Below are 15,820 nucleotides of genomic sequence, written 5' to 3'. Positions count from 1 at the left end.
ATATTTTAATATACATTGCATTTTGGTAATTAATCTCATACAGTCTTATTTTACAATCTGTCTTAGAATCTCAAGTGTATATGCCTTGTTTCCACAATGAGATTGTAACCTTCAACTTGTCATCTACCTAAGTATTAATTACCTAAAATAAGCTGTCTATAAATATTTGTCAGATTGAATGAATAAACGCCCCAATTTTTTAAAATTATTTTTATAAAATTCTCTCTGAAGGCAACTTTTTAAGACATTTCTACAAAGTGGCTAGTAGTCTACAGTTAATGGAGATATCACCACTGTCTTAGTCCATTCAGGCTGCTATAGCAGAGGAGCATAGACTGGGTGGCTTATAAACAACAGAAATTTGCTTCTCACAAAGGCTGGGAAGTCCAGGATCAAGGCAGCAGCAAATTCAGTGTGAAGTGAGAGCTCATTTCCTGGTCCATAGGAATCTGTCTTTTTGCTGTCTTCTCACATGGTGGAAGGGGCAAGGGAGCTCTCAGGGGTCTCGTTTATAAGGGCACTAATCCCATTCATGAGGGCTCCACCTTCATGACCTAATCCCCTCCCAAAGGCCCCTACCTCCTAATACCATCACATTGGACCTTAGGTTTTTTCGCTGAGGAAGATTCACCCTGAGCTGACATCTGCTGCCAATCTTCCTCTCTTTGTATGTGAGCCTCCACCACAGCACGGCCACTGACAGACGAGTGGCGTAGGTCCACACCCAGGAATTGAACTCTGGCTGCCAAAGCAGAATGTGCCAAACTTAACTTAACCACTAGGCCACCGAGGCTGGCCCTGGGCCTTAGGTTTTAACATATGAATTTTGGGGGGACATAAATATGCATTCTATAGCACCACTGATCCAGTCACCTGAGAGTTATCATTGATTTTTAGTCTTCCTTAAGCCCTACCCTCGCCCCAGCCTCCTTACCCTCACACCATTCTGCATCCTTAATATCTCTTCATCACTTATCTCCCTTTCCCAATACTGCTGCCTTAATCTAGGTTCTCATAATTTCTCCTGGACCATTACAGTAACTTCTTAAACCCTCCCTTCTCCTGGTTCACCCCTCCATTATTTTTCCATACTGCTAGATATTTTTTTCTGAAATAAAAACCCTTTCTTGTCATACTCTCCACTTCATCCTCCCCACGCACACACACAATGACCTCCACTTGCTCTCAGGGGAGAATATAAAGTTGTCCACAGTGCAGGCTCCTCCTTCTGCTTCAACAGCAGCTCTCAAAGTTCTACACACACAGACCTCCTGTGCCACAGCCATATTAAGCCACTTTCAGTTCTTTAAACTCTTGAATAAGTTTTGTCCTGCCTAGACTATCTTTCTCCCCACTGTCTACTTAACTAACCCATAACATCCTTTAAGACACAGCTCAGCAGTCACCTCCTCGCTGAAGCTATTTCTTTTTTTTTTTTTGAGGAAGATTAGCCCTGAGCTAACTGCTGCCAATCCTCCTCTTTTTGCTGAGGAAGACTGGCCCTGAGCTAACATCCATGCCCATCTTCCTCTACTTTATATGTGGGACACCTACCACAGCATGGCTTGCCAAGCGATGTCATGTCCAGACCCGGCATCCAAACAGGCAAACCCCGGACCGCCAAAGCGGAACGTGTGCACTTAACCGCTGCACCACCGGGCCGGCCCCTGAAGCTATTTCTAACCACAACAATCCCAGCAGCCACAAAGAGTTGACCACACCCACCTTATTCCACCAACACGTATTATACGTACTTTACATGATACTTTATTTTCTCATTTGTTTGTGGTTCATTTCCTCTGCCTAGAACGAAAGCTCCTTGAGGACAAACGTTGCATCTGATTCATCTTTATGTCCACAGGGCCTAACGGAGGACTTGGCAAGCAGTAGATGTGTAATATTTATTGAATAAATAAAACAGAGTGGAGTGGGGTTCGACTCCAAAGACAGCATTAGGTAAAAATCTTGAGTAGTCAAATTACTCCTTACAACTTTAAATTGATTCCAAGGGATGGCAGACATGGTTTGGGATATACCAAATCATCTTTTAGGAAGTTCACTAAGCCAGTTTTTTCCCATCACTGGAACAAATAACTACATTTTTGTTTAAACTACAAATGAAGTATTTGGCTTGCATTTCTGGGCCATATTGTAAAAAAAAAAAGGGGGGGCTGTAGGGGTGAGGACAGTGGTGGTGGTACAGAGAACGTGTATTTGAATTCAGTTAAATGTGTGTAATATAAAATTCCATCCTAAACCCTTTGCTTGCAAAAAATCGCATACCAGCATGAACTAGAAATCCAATGCAGAAGAAAGGCTGCAATAAAGTCGCATTGCTTAAATAATGGGTCAGTTCTATGCATGGACAGATAGATATGGATAAATAGAATATGCAGATCTAAGATGCTTGAGAGGTGACAAAAATGCTTTCTGCTCACAAATATCCTTGTAATTGACTTGCTAAGGCTCCCGAGGTTCCTACTCATATCGTCACCCATGTCCCTGGAAGATGGACTATGTAAGTCAGAGACATCCCGTACGTTTCATCTCAACTTCATTCAACTTTAAGTGGCTGCCTCGAGCCCTGAGTTATAACAATTTCAAGGCCAGGGGTGGACTCAGAGGGAGAACAGTGCTAATGTGGATGGACAGCAGTTGCCATCTTAATATAAGCCCTGACATGTGAATCCACAAGGCAGGAACAGGGAAGAAGCCGAGGAGGTAGGGGGGGAGAACGGCCCTAAATTATTTTCTCAGATGAACATCAAAAACTTCCCAAGTGAGGACAGACTCGGCCAATCAGAGCAGTGAAGAAGAAACATACAGTATTTGCTAGAACGAGGGAGGTTTCCTCTAGTGAGCAGCCGATTGAAGCTGCTTGATAAGGAAGTCATGGGGACCCAGGAAACCCAGCACAAAATCAGTATATAAGCCTGCTGCTGGCTGAACCTAAGTTAGCAAAGAGGAGTTAAATTGGTTCTGGGAAAAGCAAGATGGGAGAAAGAGGCCAGGGACCAGATGCACAGAGAGGAACGGGGCATTGAACCTCTAAGGTGTAGAGACGTGGCCACTCTCCTGGAACTGGCATACAGAGGCACCTGCCAGCCTGGTGAGGAACTGCCTCAGCGCTGCAGAGAGTAAGACCTTGAGAAAATGAGATCCAATGATAGGAAAGACTTTAATTTAAGAAGGGAAAGGCTGAGCGCACAGCATAGAGCCTGGAAAGATCTGAATGGGGTACCACTGTCTACAGCCTGGACAGCCAGGAGACAGAATGGAGGTCCCGGGAAAGACGAAGGCGAGCTCTGACTCAACCAGGGAGGTGCACAGAGAGGGAGACAAAGGCAGGCAAGCAGATTTGATTGGCACAGATGGTCCCTGAATCTATGGCAACTGATCCCATTGTCCAAACTCCAGCAGAATAGCAAGGAGATTAGAGAGTCCCTGGGATTTTCAACCATTAGAAGGTGTTGATCAAAGAGACATTGACAAAGTGGATGCTGTAGCAGCCAGAAAGATAAAATGGAAATTAGTTGGTTAACAAGTCCTAAAAGACCAGAGCAGAGAAGAGGAGGCTTCTGAAAGAAATTCACCATATTTTAAACGTGGCAGGGGGAGAGGGAATCAGGAAAACATGGAAAAACATCCTTTGAATTTGGCAGTTAGGAGTGAGGGCAGGGGAAATAAAAGAAACTCAACTCATTCATCGTGCCCATTCTTGTGAGCTGTGCTCATAGAGGAATGGATGAAGGAAAAGGCTGAAGCTAGTGGCTGAAATGCACCCCGGGGGATTATCAGTTAACATTCATTAGCATGGAAAAGTGAGTGCTGGTCGCAGAGTACAATGAGCAATGGAGTCATGCACAGTCGCCAAATCATTTTTCGGTGGCAGGTGGACCGTCCAGGCAGCTGTAAAGATCAGCTTTTTGAATCACGTGAGGAGAAAATGTCACGATCCCACAGTAATGATAGAGCAACAAAGGAAAATGATCTCTCTCGGCCGTTTTTAAAGGGCTAACAGTGCCCTTGGCTCTGTCTAGTTCCAGAAATTATACACTCATGATAACTACTAAGCAGCCCCAAACAAAGAAGCCTTATTTTCCATTCCTTACTCCAATCTGCAGAGGCAAAAATAGAATGCTGTTATAATACTGGTCATAAGGGGGAAGAGAATGCCTCAGGCAAGAACATCAATGGAAAAAACCTATTACATTTAGGTTATAAAAATCACACTTAGTGGTTTATACGGCGTAGACAGGAAGAAAACCACAGTTTAACAAACTGACAAGAGGGACTATTTTTAAAACAAAGCTTTTTAATGATACGAATGAGTGACGCTTCATTAAGATAGAAATATCCCACACGATTTACTCTTCATTTTAATTAAGAACACTGTAAGCAGGTGAAAAGAAAAGCTTTCACTAATTTTTCAGAATAATGATTATAGTTACTGGATTACCATCGTAATCTCCCAATTAACACTTTACACGGTGAAAAGCAAAATGGTGAAAAGATTTTATGAATTCTTGGGTCCATATGTAAAATGGTTCCTAGACATTTAGACACATGGATAAATGGTAAGAATTGCAAAACCCATACACACCGTTCCGCTATTATCTTTAGTACCTGCAACCATTGAAATAAGTCAAGAAGATCTTGAGTGAAGGTTTAAATTTAAAGTTTCCACATTTAGTCAACTAATATTTGACAAGGGAGCCAAGAATACGCAACGGGGAAAAGATAGTCCCAGCTCAACCACAGCCTTATTGATTTTTTCAATCTCCTCATCTTTGGCAAATCCTTTGAAGTCATGGACAAACATATTGAGTGTCTTCTTCCAGATGCCATTCATTCACTCCTTGGTGACATCACCCCAAGCCCAAGCAAGGTTCTTGCTGCGTTCATAGATGTAATCCTTCCAGAATTGCGTCCATGTCTTCTCAGCATCTTCCTCAGTTACAGCAATAGGCTGGGCAAATAGCCTCCGGTAGGAGGCCTTAAAAGCTGCTATAACTCCTTGATTCATTGGTTGGATCAAAGAGGTGGTGTTTGGAGGGAGAAACACCAGTTTGATATCGGGATGAAGATCACCAATAGAAGGAGGATGTCCGGGAGCATTATCAACAGTAAGCAAAATCTTGAAAGGTATGTTATTCCCCAAACAGTACTTCTCCATTTCACTGGTGTAGCAATTCAGGAGGGCATCTTGGAAGAGAAGCTGGGTCACCCAGGACTTGTTATTGCTCCTGGAGTACACTGGCAGTGTGTGCTTATTGACATGCTTGAAGGCCCTGGGGTTCTCATGGTGCCAGATCACAAAGGGTTTCCATTTGCAGCCTGCAACATTGCCCCCAAGCAAGATTGTTATCCTGTCCTTAAAAGTCATGAAACCTGGCATGACTTGGCCTCCTTATGGGTGAAAGTCCTTTCAGGCATCTGTTTCCGGAATTGGGAGATTTCATCCATACTGAATATTTGCTTTGGTAAGTAATTTTCCTCCACCATCAGCTACAAGAATTCTTCAGCTGCCTTCACATCGGCACGTGCAGACTCACCACTTGCTTTCACATTATGTAGTGAATGACTATTCTTGAATCGTTTAAACCACCCAGAGCTAGCAGTAAATTCAACATTGGAGTTGAGTCCAGCCTTTTCATTTAACATCGCAAGCAAACTTTTTCCTTTGGCCGTGATCACCATGGTGCTGAGAGAGATGCTTCCGTGTCCAGTTTTCAATCCAGGTCATTAGAAGTTTCTAAGGTAAGATAGAGGCCCTTCTAGAATTTTTGTTAGTCTTATTGCCTTCAATGAAGCAGATACTTTAACAGGTTCTGTCACTTTGCTCTTAGTCTTCAAGATCATAGCTATGGTGAAATGGGACATGCCTGACTGGCAAGCAAAAATGATCACTGGTTTTTCACCTTTGTAGTCCTTAATCACTTTTTTTTTTTTTTGAGGAAGATTAGCCCTGAGCTAACATCCACCACCCAACCTCCTCTACTTTATATGTGGGATGGCTGCCATAGCATGACTTGATGAGCCATGTGTAGGTCTGTGCCCGGCCACCAAAGTGGAGTGCGTGAATTTAACCACTATGTCATAGGGCCGACCCCTGCCTTAATCACTTTTAATTTTATTTCCAGGTCACTCACTCAACATGGCCTCTTACTGGCAACATTAGCAGTGGATTTTGTATGCTTAGGGGCCATGATGGACAAAATAACATGAGACTAAATCAAACACAAGAGAAAATGATGCAACCATGAGACACGATAAACACACAATGCGTGAAGCTGCTGCCAGCGTGACACAGCATACTGTTAAACATTTTTTTAATAAATAGAAAGAGTACACTCTAAAAGAATGATTAAAAGTGTGGTATAGTAAATATATAAACCAGTAACATAGTCATTTATCATTGTCAAGTATTAAGTACTGTACATAATTGTATGTGTTATGCTTACATATGACTGGCAGTGCAGCAGATTTGTTTGCACCAGCACCCCACACACACATGAGTGACATGTAGCACTACAATGTTACAATGGTTATGACATCAGTAGGTGATAGAAATTTTCAGCTCCATTATAATTTTACGGGACCACTGCCATATATGTGGTCTGTCACTGACTGAAACATCATTATGCAGCCCATGACTAGAAAGACATATTTGTAAGACCTGAAGCCATAAAACTCCTAGAAGAAAACATAAGAAAAAACTCCTTGGGGCCAGCCCGGTGGCATAGCAATTAAGTTTGCATGTTTTTCTTCAGCGGCCCGGGGTTCGCCAGTTTGGATCCCAGGTGCGGACACGGCATGGCTTGGCAAGCCATGCTGTGGCAGGCATCCCACATATAAAGTAGAGGAAGATGGGCATGGATGTTAGCTCAGGGCCAGTCTTCCTCAGCAAAAAGAGGAGAATTGGCAGCAGATGTTAGCTCAGGGCTAATCTTCCTCAAAAAGAAAAAAGAAAGAAAGAAAAAAGAAAAAACTCCTTGACATTGGTCTTGGCAACGATATTTTGGCTATGACACCAAAAGCATGAGCAACAAAAGCAAACACAAATAAGTGGGACTACATCAAACTAGAAAGCTTCTGCACAGCAAAAGAAGCAACAATCAACAAAATGAAAAGGTAACCTATGGAATGAGAGAAAATATTTGCAAACAAATATCTGATAAGGGGATAATATCCAAAATATATAAGGAATTCAAACAACTTAATGGCAAAAAAGCAAATAATCTGATTTAAAAATGGGCAAAGGATTTGAACAGACATTTTTCTAAAGAAGACATGCAGATGGCCAACAGGTACATGAAAAGGTGTTCGACATCACTGATCATCAGGGAAATGCAAATCAAACCCACAGTGAGCTATCACTTCACGCCTGTAAGAATGGCTATTATCAAAAAGACAAGCGATGCAGTGACAGATGTTAACTAGATTTATTGTGGTGATCAATTTGCAATATATCAATATATCAAATCATTACATTGTACATCTGAACTCATATAATGTAATATGTCAGTTATACCTCAGTTCAAAAATGAAAAAATAAAAAAGACAAGTGATAAGTGCTGGCGAGGATATGGAGAAAAGGGAACTCTTGTGTCCTGTTGCTGGGAATGTAAGTTGGTGCAGCCACCATGGAAGACAGTATGGAGGTTCCTCAAAAAGTTAAGAGTAAAACTACAACATGACCCAGGAAATCCACTTCTGAGTATGTATCGAAAGGAAATGAAATCACTATCTCAAATAGAGGTATGCACCCCCATGTTCATTGCAGCATTATTTACAATAGCCAAGATATGGAAACAACCTAAGTGTCCATTGACAAATGAATGGATAAAGAAAAGGTAATATATATGTGTATACAGTGGAATATTATTCTGCCATAAAAAAGAAGGAAATTCTGTCATTTGTGACAACGTGGATGGACCTTGAGGGCATTTATGCTAAGTGAAATAAGTCAGACAGAGAAAAACAACTATTGTATGCTCTCACTTATATGTAGAATCTGAAAAAAACAAGAGCAGATTGGTAGTTGCCAGGGCCAAGGGCATGGGGGAAATGGATGAAGGTGATCAAAGGGTACAAACTTCCAGTTATAAAGGGAACAAGTTCTGAGGATCTAATGTATGGCATGGTTAACAATACTATATTGTATACTGGAAAGTTGCTAAGAGAGTAGATCTTAAAATTTCTTACTACAAAAAAGAAAAATGGTAACTGTGTGAGGTGATGGATATGTTCACTATTCTTATTGTGGGAATCATTTTGCAGTGTATACATATATCAAATTAACACATTTTACACCTTAAACTTACACAATGTCGTATGCCAATTATATCTCAATAAAGCCGGAAAAAAAATGAAATAAAGTTTCACAAAGACTTTAGACAAGTTTTTGAAGGTTCTAGAGAATTTAACAAATTCTCTCACTAAACTGCTGTCAGAGAAGTAACTGGCCAGAGTCCAATGAGATAATATATGCAAAAACATTTGTGAGTAATAGCATGCTATATAGCTACAAGACTCCATTGTTCTTTGTTTTGTCAACAGATTTTTATTCATTTTTACAAATGTTCTCCAGCTTTATTGAGTTATTAACAAATTAAAATTGTATATATTTAAGGTGTACAACATGAAGGTTTGATATAAGTCACCATTGTTACTAGTATCATAGCTTTAAAAGTTCTTCTGTGGGCCGGCTCCGTGGCCGAGTGGTTAAGTTCATGCGCTCTGCTGCGGTGGCCCAGGGTTCGGATCCTGCGCGCGGACATGGCACCGCTCGTCAGGCCACGTTGAGACGGCGTCCCACATCCCACAACTAGAAGGACATGCAACTAAGATATACAACTGTGTACGGGGGGGGTTGGGGCGATACAGCAGAAAGAAAAAAAAAAAGATTGGCAACAGTCGTTAGCCCAGGTGCCAATCCTTAAAAAAAAAAAAGAAAGAAAAGGAAGGTTGGCAACAGTTGTTAGCCCAGGTGCCAATCTTTAAAAAAAAAAAGTTCTTGTGGAATACTGAAATTAAAGATGAAATAGTGACCCCAGGAAAAGACATGTATCCTATATTGTCATCTTTAAATAACAACCACCCCCCCAAATATACTCTCCTACTTAACAAGAAGGAAAAATAGGACAATGAGAAATGCACTCAAATTAAGATGTGGCTAGACTCATTATGTAACCATCTTTCTAAAAACTAGAAGCAAAAATAAACCGTGTTGTTTCTACAGATTATTTAGATGCCCAAGATGTTTATGTTACATCAAAAAGAGCTTTAAGCTTCAAAAAAAAATCATAAAATTGTGCTTTTCATTTATTTAGAATTATGAATCTGGCCACTTTGTACTTGGCAAAGAAAAATATTTAAAGCAAGATTGGAAGTTAGAGGGAGCACTAACCTCCTCCAGCAAAAGAGAAAAATTCTATTAGCAGATTCAGACATTGAGGAAATTATCTCCACACTCTTAACTATAAACATGATGTTGAGTATACAAGGCCAGGACAGAGCTAGGAGCGGAGTGGGGGAGGGAAAGAGGGAGGACGAAGGGGGGCGGAGTGAGATGGCTGTGCGCATGTCAGAAGCACCAGCCACCCTGAAATGAAACGACAGGGGCTGGCCCTGTGGGGAGTGATGGAGGATGGGCATAAAAGCCATGGGATTAACTAGTCTCAAGATGCCACACGGAACTCGCATACAGTTGCGGTTGGCTCCAGAACGGACTCAGTCTTGCAGGTGCTGGGAAGGATTTGATTTGTGCCTGCAAACAACTTCCACTGACCTTGAGAGGCCAGGAAGTGATGAATCAGGACTCCAGACGCCAGAGCATACTGATTCCTTTTTAAGAAATTACCATCCGTCACGAAATTAATCAGTTAGAATGGGACCCATCCAAGCGACTTATCACCTAATTTTAAGTGACAAAAGCAGAATACAAAAGATATGACCAGTAATTAGAATTGATTACATCTGAACACGAATATGGACATATCTAGGAGGAAATTTGCAAAATAAAAAGTTATGTTGAGGCCATAGAATAAACCTTTTCTTTGACTTCATTGTAATGTTATTTTCGCCATTTCAAAAGCGATTACAAGGAGACGTCAAAAGACAAATGATAATCTGTGAGAAAATATTTACAATTTACATCACAAAGAACCAGTACATGAAAAGCTCTTAAATTTTGAGGGAAATAAAATCCCTATAAAAAAGTTTAAAAAAAACAGTTTTCAGAAAAAGAAAGGCCATTTGCTTGTGAACACGTGAAAAAGATGCTCAACCGCAACTCATAAGAGAAATGTGAATTGAAACAGCATTGAGATATAACTGCTCACATATCAGATTGGCAAAAATCCAAAAGCTTGACAATACATTCGCCTGGTGACGCTGCAGGGAAATTGGCACTGTTACATGTGGCCGGTGGGAGTAAATGACAGACGCGTTTACCGCTAATCTTACTTCTAGGAACCTATCCTGCAGACGGATTAATACTGAACAACAGATGCATAGGGTTAGTAATTGCAGAATTGTTTGTAATATCAAAAGATTGGAAACAACCCAAATATTCACCGGTAAGGAACTGACGGAATAAACTACCCACACAATAAAGTACATACAGTCACAGAAAAAAATGGTTTCTATGTACTGATGAGTAATTTGAATGGTTTCCAGCACACATTAAGTGAAAAAAATGCTACCGTTTGTGTAGAAAGGAGATAAAATAAGAAAAACTATATACATATATATATTTGTATATTTTTTAAATTTTATTTATATTTCCAGAAATTCTGGAAAGATAAACAGAAATGAATACTAATAGAGTTAGCCCAGGGAGGTAGAGAATGGGGAATGGGAGGGAAGGGAAACAGATGGAAGCAAGACTTTCTCGAATATACCTTTTTATATAGTTTTGGTTTTTGACCCATGTAAATGTCTTAAATGTTCAGGGAATAGATTAAATCAAATCAAAAAAAAAAAAAGGGAAAACAACTCTAAAATTCAGAAGAAACAGAAACGAAGTTAATTCTATACCAAATGAGTACCATACTGACAGAAAGCAAAAATGTATTTCAAGTAACTTTTTAAACACATATTTGGACTACGTATTTTTTTGTGGAATATAGTCTAAAGACTAAAAGAATTACAAAAAAGATCTTTAAAATTCACTTAGTGTTTTTATTGTTGTATTTTTTTGTGGAATATAGTCTAAAAGAATTACAAAAAAGATCTTTAAAATTCACTTAGTGTTTTTATTGTTGTATTTTTTTGTGGAATATAGTCTAAAAGAATTACAAAAAAGATCCTTAAAATTCACTTAGTGTTTTTATTGTTGTAATGACCTGGTAAGATAGATGTTGTAATTTTGAAGTCCTTTTAGGTATCTACTAGGATTAAGCAAACAAATACATTGATTTTATTTTTTTTTAATTTTCCAGGAGAAGAGAAGAGAGATATAATATAAAATTAATGTTAAGAAAACCTTATAATGTTAAATTTTTTACAATAGCTTCATTGAAATACAATTCACATATCATAAAATTAACAGGTTTAAAGTGTAAAATTCAGTAGTTTTTAGTATATTCACAGAACCGTGCAACCATCACCACTATCTAACTGCAGAACATTTTTATCACCCAGAAGGAAACCCCATATGGATTAGCAGTCACTCTCATTCCTTCTACCTCTAGCCCTTGCAACCACTAATCTATTTTCCATCTCCATAGATTTGCCTATTCTGGACATTTCGTATAAATGAAATCATACAATATATGGTCTTTTGTAACTGGTTGCTTTGACTTATCAAAATGTACCAAAATCTGTACTACTTTCCTGTAGCTGCTGTAACAAACAGCCACAAATTCAGAGGCTTAAAACAACAGAAATTTATTCTCTCACAGTTCTCAAGACCAGAAGTCCAAAATCAAAGTATCATTAGGGACACGCTCCCTCCAATCCTTCTAGGGACCTATCCATTCCTCTCTCTTCCAGCTTCTGATGGCTTCAGGCATTCCTTGACTGGTGGCCACATCCCTTCAGTCTCCGCTACCATGGTCACATTGCCTGCCTCTTCTCTCTCTGTCCTCTGTGTGTTTCTTATAAAGACACTTGTCATTGGATTTAGGGCCCACTGGAATAATCCTGGATGATCTCATTTCAAGATCCTAACTTAATTACATATGCAAAGGCCTTTAAACCCTAATAAAGACATTGATTTAGGCAAAGATCATCAATGCATGCTAAAAAGACACCAGATGAAGATGTTTGTGCAACAGGATAGTCACAAGGTACGAATTCTTTTTTCCAAATAAAGTAACATTCACAGCTCCTAGGAATTAGAACATGGACATATCTTTGTGGGGCCTCATCCAACCCACTAGTCTGCCCAAAAATGCACATCCATTCCACATGAAAAATACATTCACCCCATCCCAACAAACCCCAAAGTCTCAACCCATTGCAGCATCAACTCTAAGTCCAAAATCTCATCTAAAGGTCATTACCTCAAAAGTTCCAAATCTTATCATCTAAATCAGGGACGTGTGAGACTCTTGGTAGGAGCCATCTTGGGGCAAAATTCTCCAACTGTAGACCTGTGAAAGGAGAAAACACGTTATCTGCTTCCAAAAAACAAGGCTGGGACAGGCATAGGATAATAGTTATGGATATTCCCATTCCAAAAAGGAGAAAATGGACAGCATAAAAGGGTCATTGGTTCCCAGCAAGTCTGAAATGCAGCAGGGTAAATTGTATTAAGTTTCCCACCTTACGAGCAACCTCTGTGTCTCACAGCTCCACAGGCCTTAGCAGGCATGGCCCCACTGCCATCTGCCTCTGTGCCTGCAGCTCTGCTCTCTGGGCCCAAGGCTCTGCCCTGGGAGTCATTCTTCCTCTTTCTTGAGGTTAGCACATGTTTGCAGCTGAGTAGCTCCATGAGCCCATTTCCTGCCTGTAGAATGTTGGGTGTCCCACAGCCTTCTTTCATTTAGTCCAACCTCTGTCCCTTTCAGTCCAAGCTGGCAACGTTCCCGCTGATAGAACATTCTCAAAACCTTGTGAGTCTCCTGTGTAAGCCATGAATCACCGCCCTGTTAGACAAGAGGGTCCTCCATAGACCCTTCCTGCATACCCTACTCTCCATTCCTGACTCCTACTGAGATGGTGGACTGGATCCGAGTCATACGCCTCATCTCTTCAGCAAAAGGTTGTCCAGCCAGTCACATTCTTGCCTTCTTTCCAGAGCATGCTTCCCAAGAATGAATTTCCTAAGTATAGCATCTTTTGCAATCTGGATAGGATGAGAATTTCCCAAATCATAAAGTGCTAGTTCCTTTTTGCTTAACAGTTTCTTCCTCAATTTGTTGCTTTCCTTTCAAATTTTACTGTAAGCAGCAAGAGGAAATCAGATCATACCTCCAACTCTTTGCTTCGAAAGCTGCTCAGCTAAATACTTAAGTTCATCAGTTATAAGTTTTATTTTCCACAAAATTGTGGAACACATTTCAGCCACATTTTCTGCCAGTATGTAACAAAGATCATCTCTTTCCTCCAGTTTCCAGTAGTGTGTTCTTACCTTCTTTTTGAGCCCTTACAAGAAATGTGTTTTGTTTGTTTTTGTTTTTGTTTGTTTGTTTGCTCAGGTTTTTTTGGTGAGGAAGATTTGCCTGAGCTAACATCTGCTGCCAATCTTCTTCTTCTTCTTTTTTTTTGTTGCTTGAGGAAGATTAGCTCTGAGCTGACATCTGTGCCAGTCTTCCTCTATTTTGTATGTGGGATGCCTCCAGAGCCTGGCTGACAAGTGGAGTAGGTCCACTCCTGGGATCCAAACCCATGAGCTCAGGCGGCCAAAGCAGAGCTCACAGAACTCTAAGTACTCAGCCACAGGGCCAGCCCCATAGAAATGTTTGTAATATTCAGATTTCTACCAACATTGTGTTCATAATGATACATGTACTCTCTAAGATTATAGAAGCTTTCTCTGCCATGGTCCTCACTTCTTTCTGAGCCTCCACCAGAAGCACATTTAACGTCGATATTTGTACCAACAGTTTCTTCGAGGCAATCTAGGCTTTTCTATTATGGTTCTCAAAATTCTTTTGACTTCTACCCATTATCCAATTCCAGCCACTTCCACGTTTTTAGGTATTTGTTACATCAGTGCACCACTTCCTGTTGCCAAAATCTATATGGATCAGTACTTCATTTCTTTTTATTGGCAAATAATATTCCATTATATGAATGGAATGAAAAATACCACTTTTTTTAATCAATTCATCAGTTGATGGACATTAGACTGTTTCCACTTTGGGGCTATTATTCATAATGCCATGAACATTCACGTGCAAGGGTTTTTTTGTGGATATATTTTTTTCATTTCTCTTGAAGATATATCTAGGAGTAAAATTACTGTCCTATGGTAACTCTATTTTAATATTTCGAGGACGTGCCAAACTATTTTCCATAGCGGTTACACTATTTTACAATCCCACCAACTACATATGAGGGTTTCAATTTCTCCACATCCTTGTAAACACTTGTCATTGTCTGTCTTTTTTACTTTGGCCATCCTAGTGGGGGTTAAGTGGTATCTCAGTGTAGTTCTGATTTGAATTTCCCTAATGACTGATAATATTGGCCATCCACCTTTCAAAGAGTTTTCAAAAAGATCAAATTGATTGATTCACCAGTCAATGAGGGAGATCTCACTTTTACGGAAGAATGCCAGATAATAAATATAAGAAGAGAGATACAACTAAAAATACACTATTTTCCAAACCCTAATAAAGACATTGACTCAGACAAGGATCATCAGTGCATGCTAAAAAGACACAAGGTGAAGATGTTTGTGCAACAGGATAGTCACAATGTACGAAAGAGTCACCCTACATATTCCTTGTTAAGGTAATGGGGAAAATACCTTTACAATGGTGAGAGCTGGCGATCATCACCTTAACCAAGTCTTATGGACTGAATGTTTGTGTCCCCTGGAAATTCATATACTGAAGCCATAACCCCTAGTGAGGCTGTATTTGGAGAAGGGGGTCCTCTAGGGAAGTAATTAAGATTAAATGGCATCATAAGAGTGGGGTCCTGATCCACTAGGATTAGTGTCCTTATAAGAAGAGACACAAAAGAGCTTGCTGTCCTCTACACACACACACTAAGGAAAGGCCATGTGAAGACATAGTGAGAAGGCAGCCATCTACAAGCCAGAAAGAGAGCCCTCACCAAGAACCAACCCTGCCAGATCTTGATCATAGATTTCCAGCCTCCAGAGCTGTGAGAAAATAAATTTCTGCTGTTTAAGCCTCCAGTCTGTGGTATTTTGTTATAGAAGACTGAGCAGATTAATCTTCCAAGTAATCAAAGTTAGCATTGCCAAAAGCAAAACAACGTGCTATGATGCAGCATGAAATACGCAGCATGACCTATGAAGAAATTCTTGCAAACAATTTTTAACCCGAATCTGAATAAGCCATTCAACCTAACTACCAGTTTATAGAAAATACAAGTGCATCAGTCAGGGTTCTAGAAGGTAACAGAGGGTATGCTCAAATTACAGTTCAAAATATAGTAGAGGAAGGTACTTTTGCTTCTGGCCAAGATGGAATAACAGAGACCGATTTGCCCTTCTACCCGAAAAAAAACACCACCACAACAATGGACAAAATATATAAAATAATAGTTTTCAAGATACTGGACATGGGGCAATGAAAGACAGTAATGCCCAAAAGACAGTATGCCAATTGTGGCTTTATTGCCTCTTGGCTCCAAATTCACCCTGCATTGCCTAACCCACAAAAACAGAGAC

The sequence above is a fragment of the Equus asinus genome, chromosome 12 (genome assembly GCF_041296235.1).
Source record: "Equus asinus isolate D_3611 breed Donkey chromosome 12, EquAss-T2T_v2, whole genome shotgun sequence".
Lineage (NCBI taxonomy): Eukaryota > Metazoa > Chordata > Mammalia > Perissodactyla > Equidae > Equus > Equus asinus.
This window is presented reverse-complemented; position numbering follows the sequence as displayed.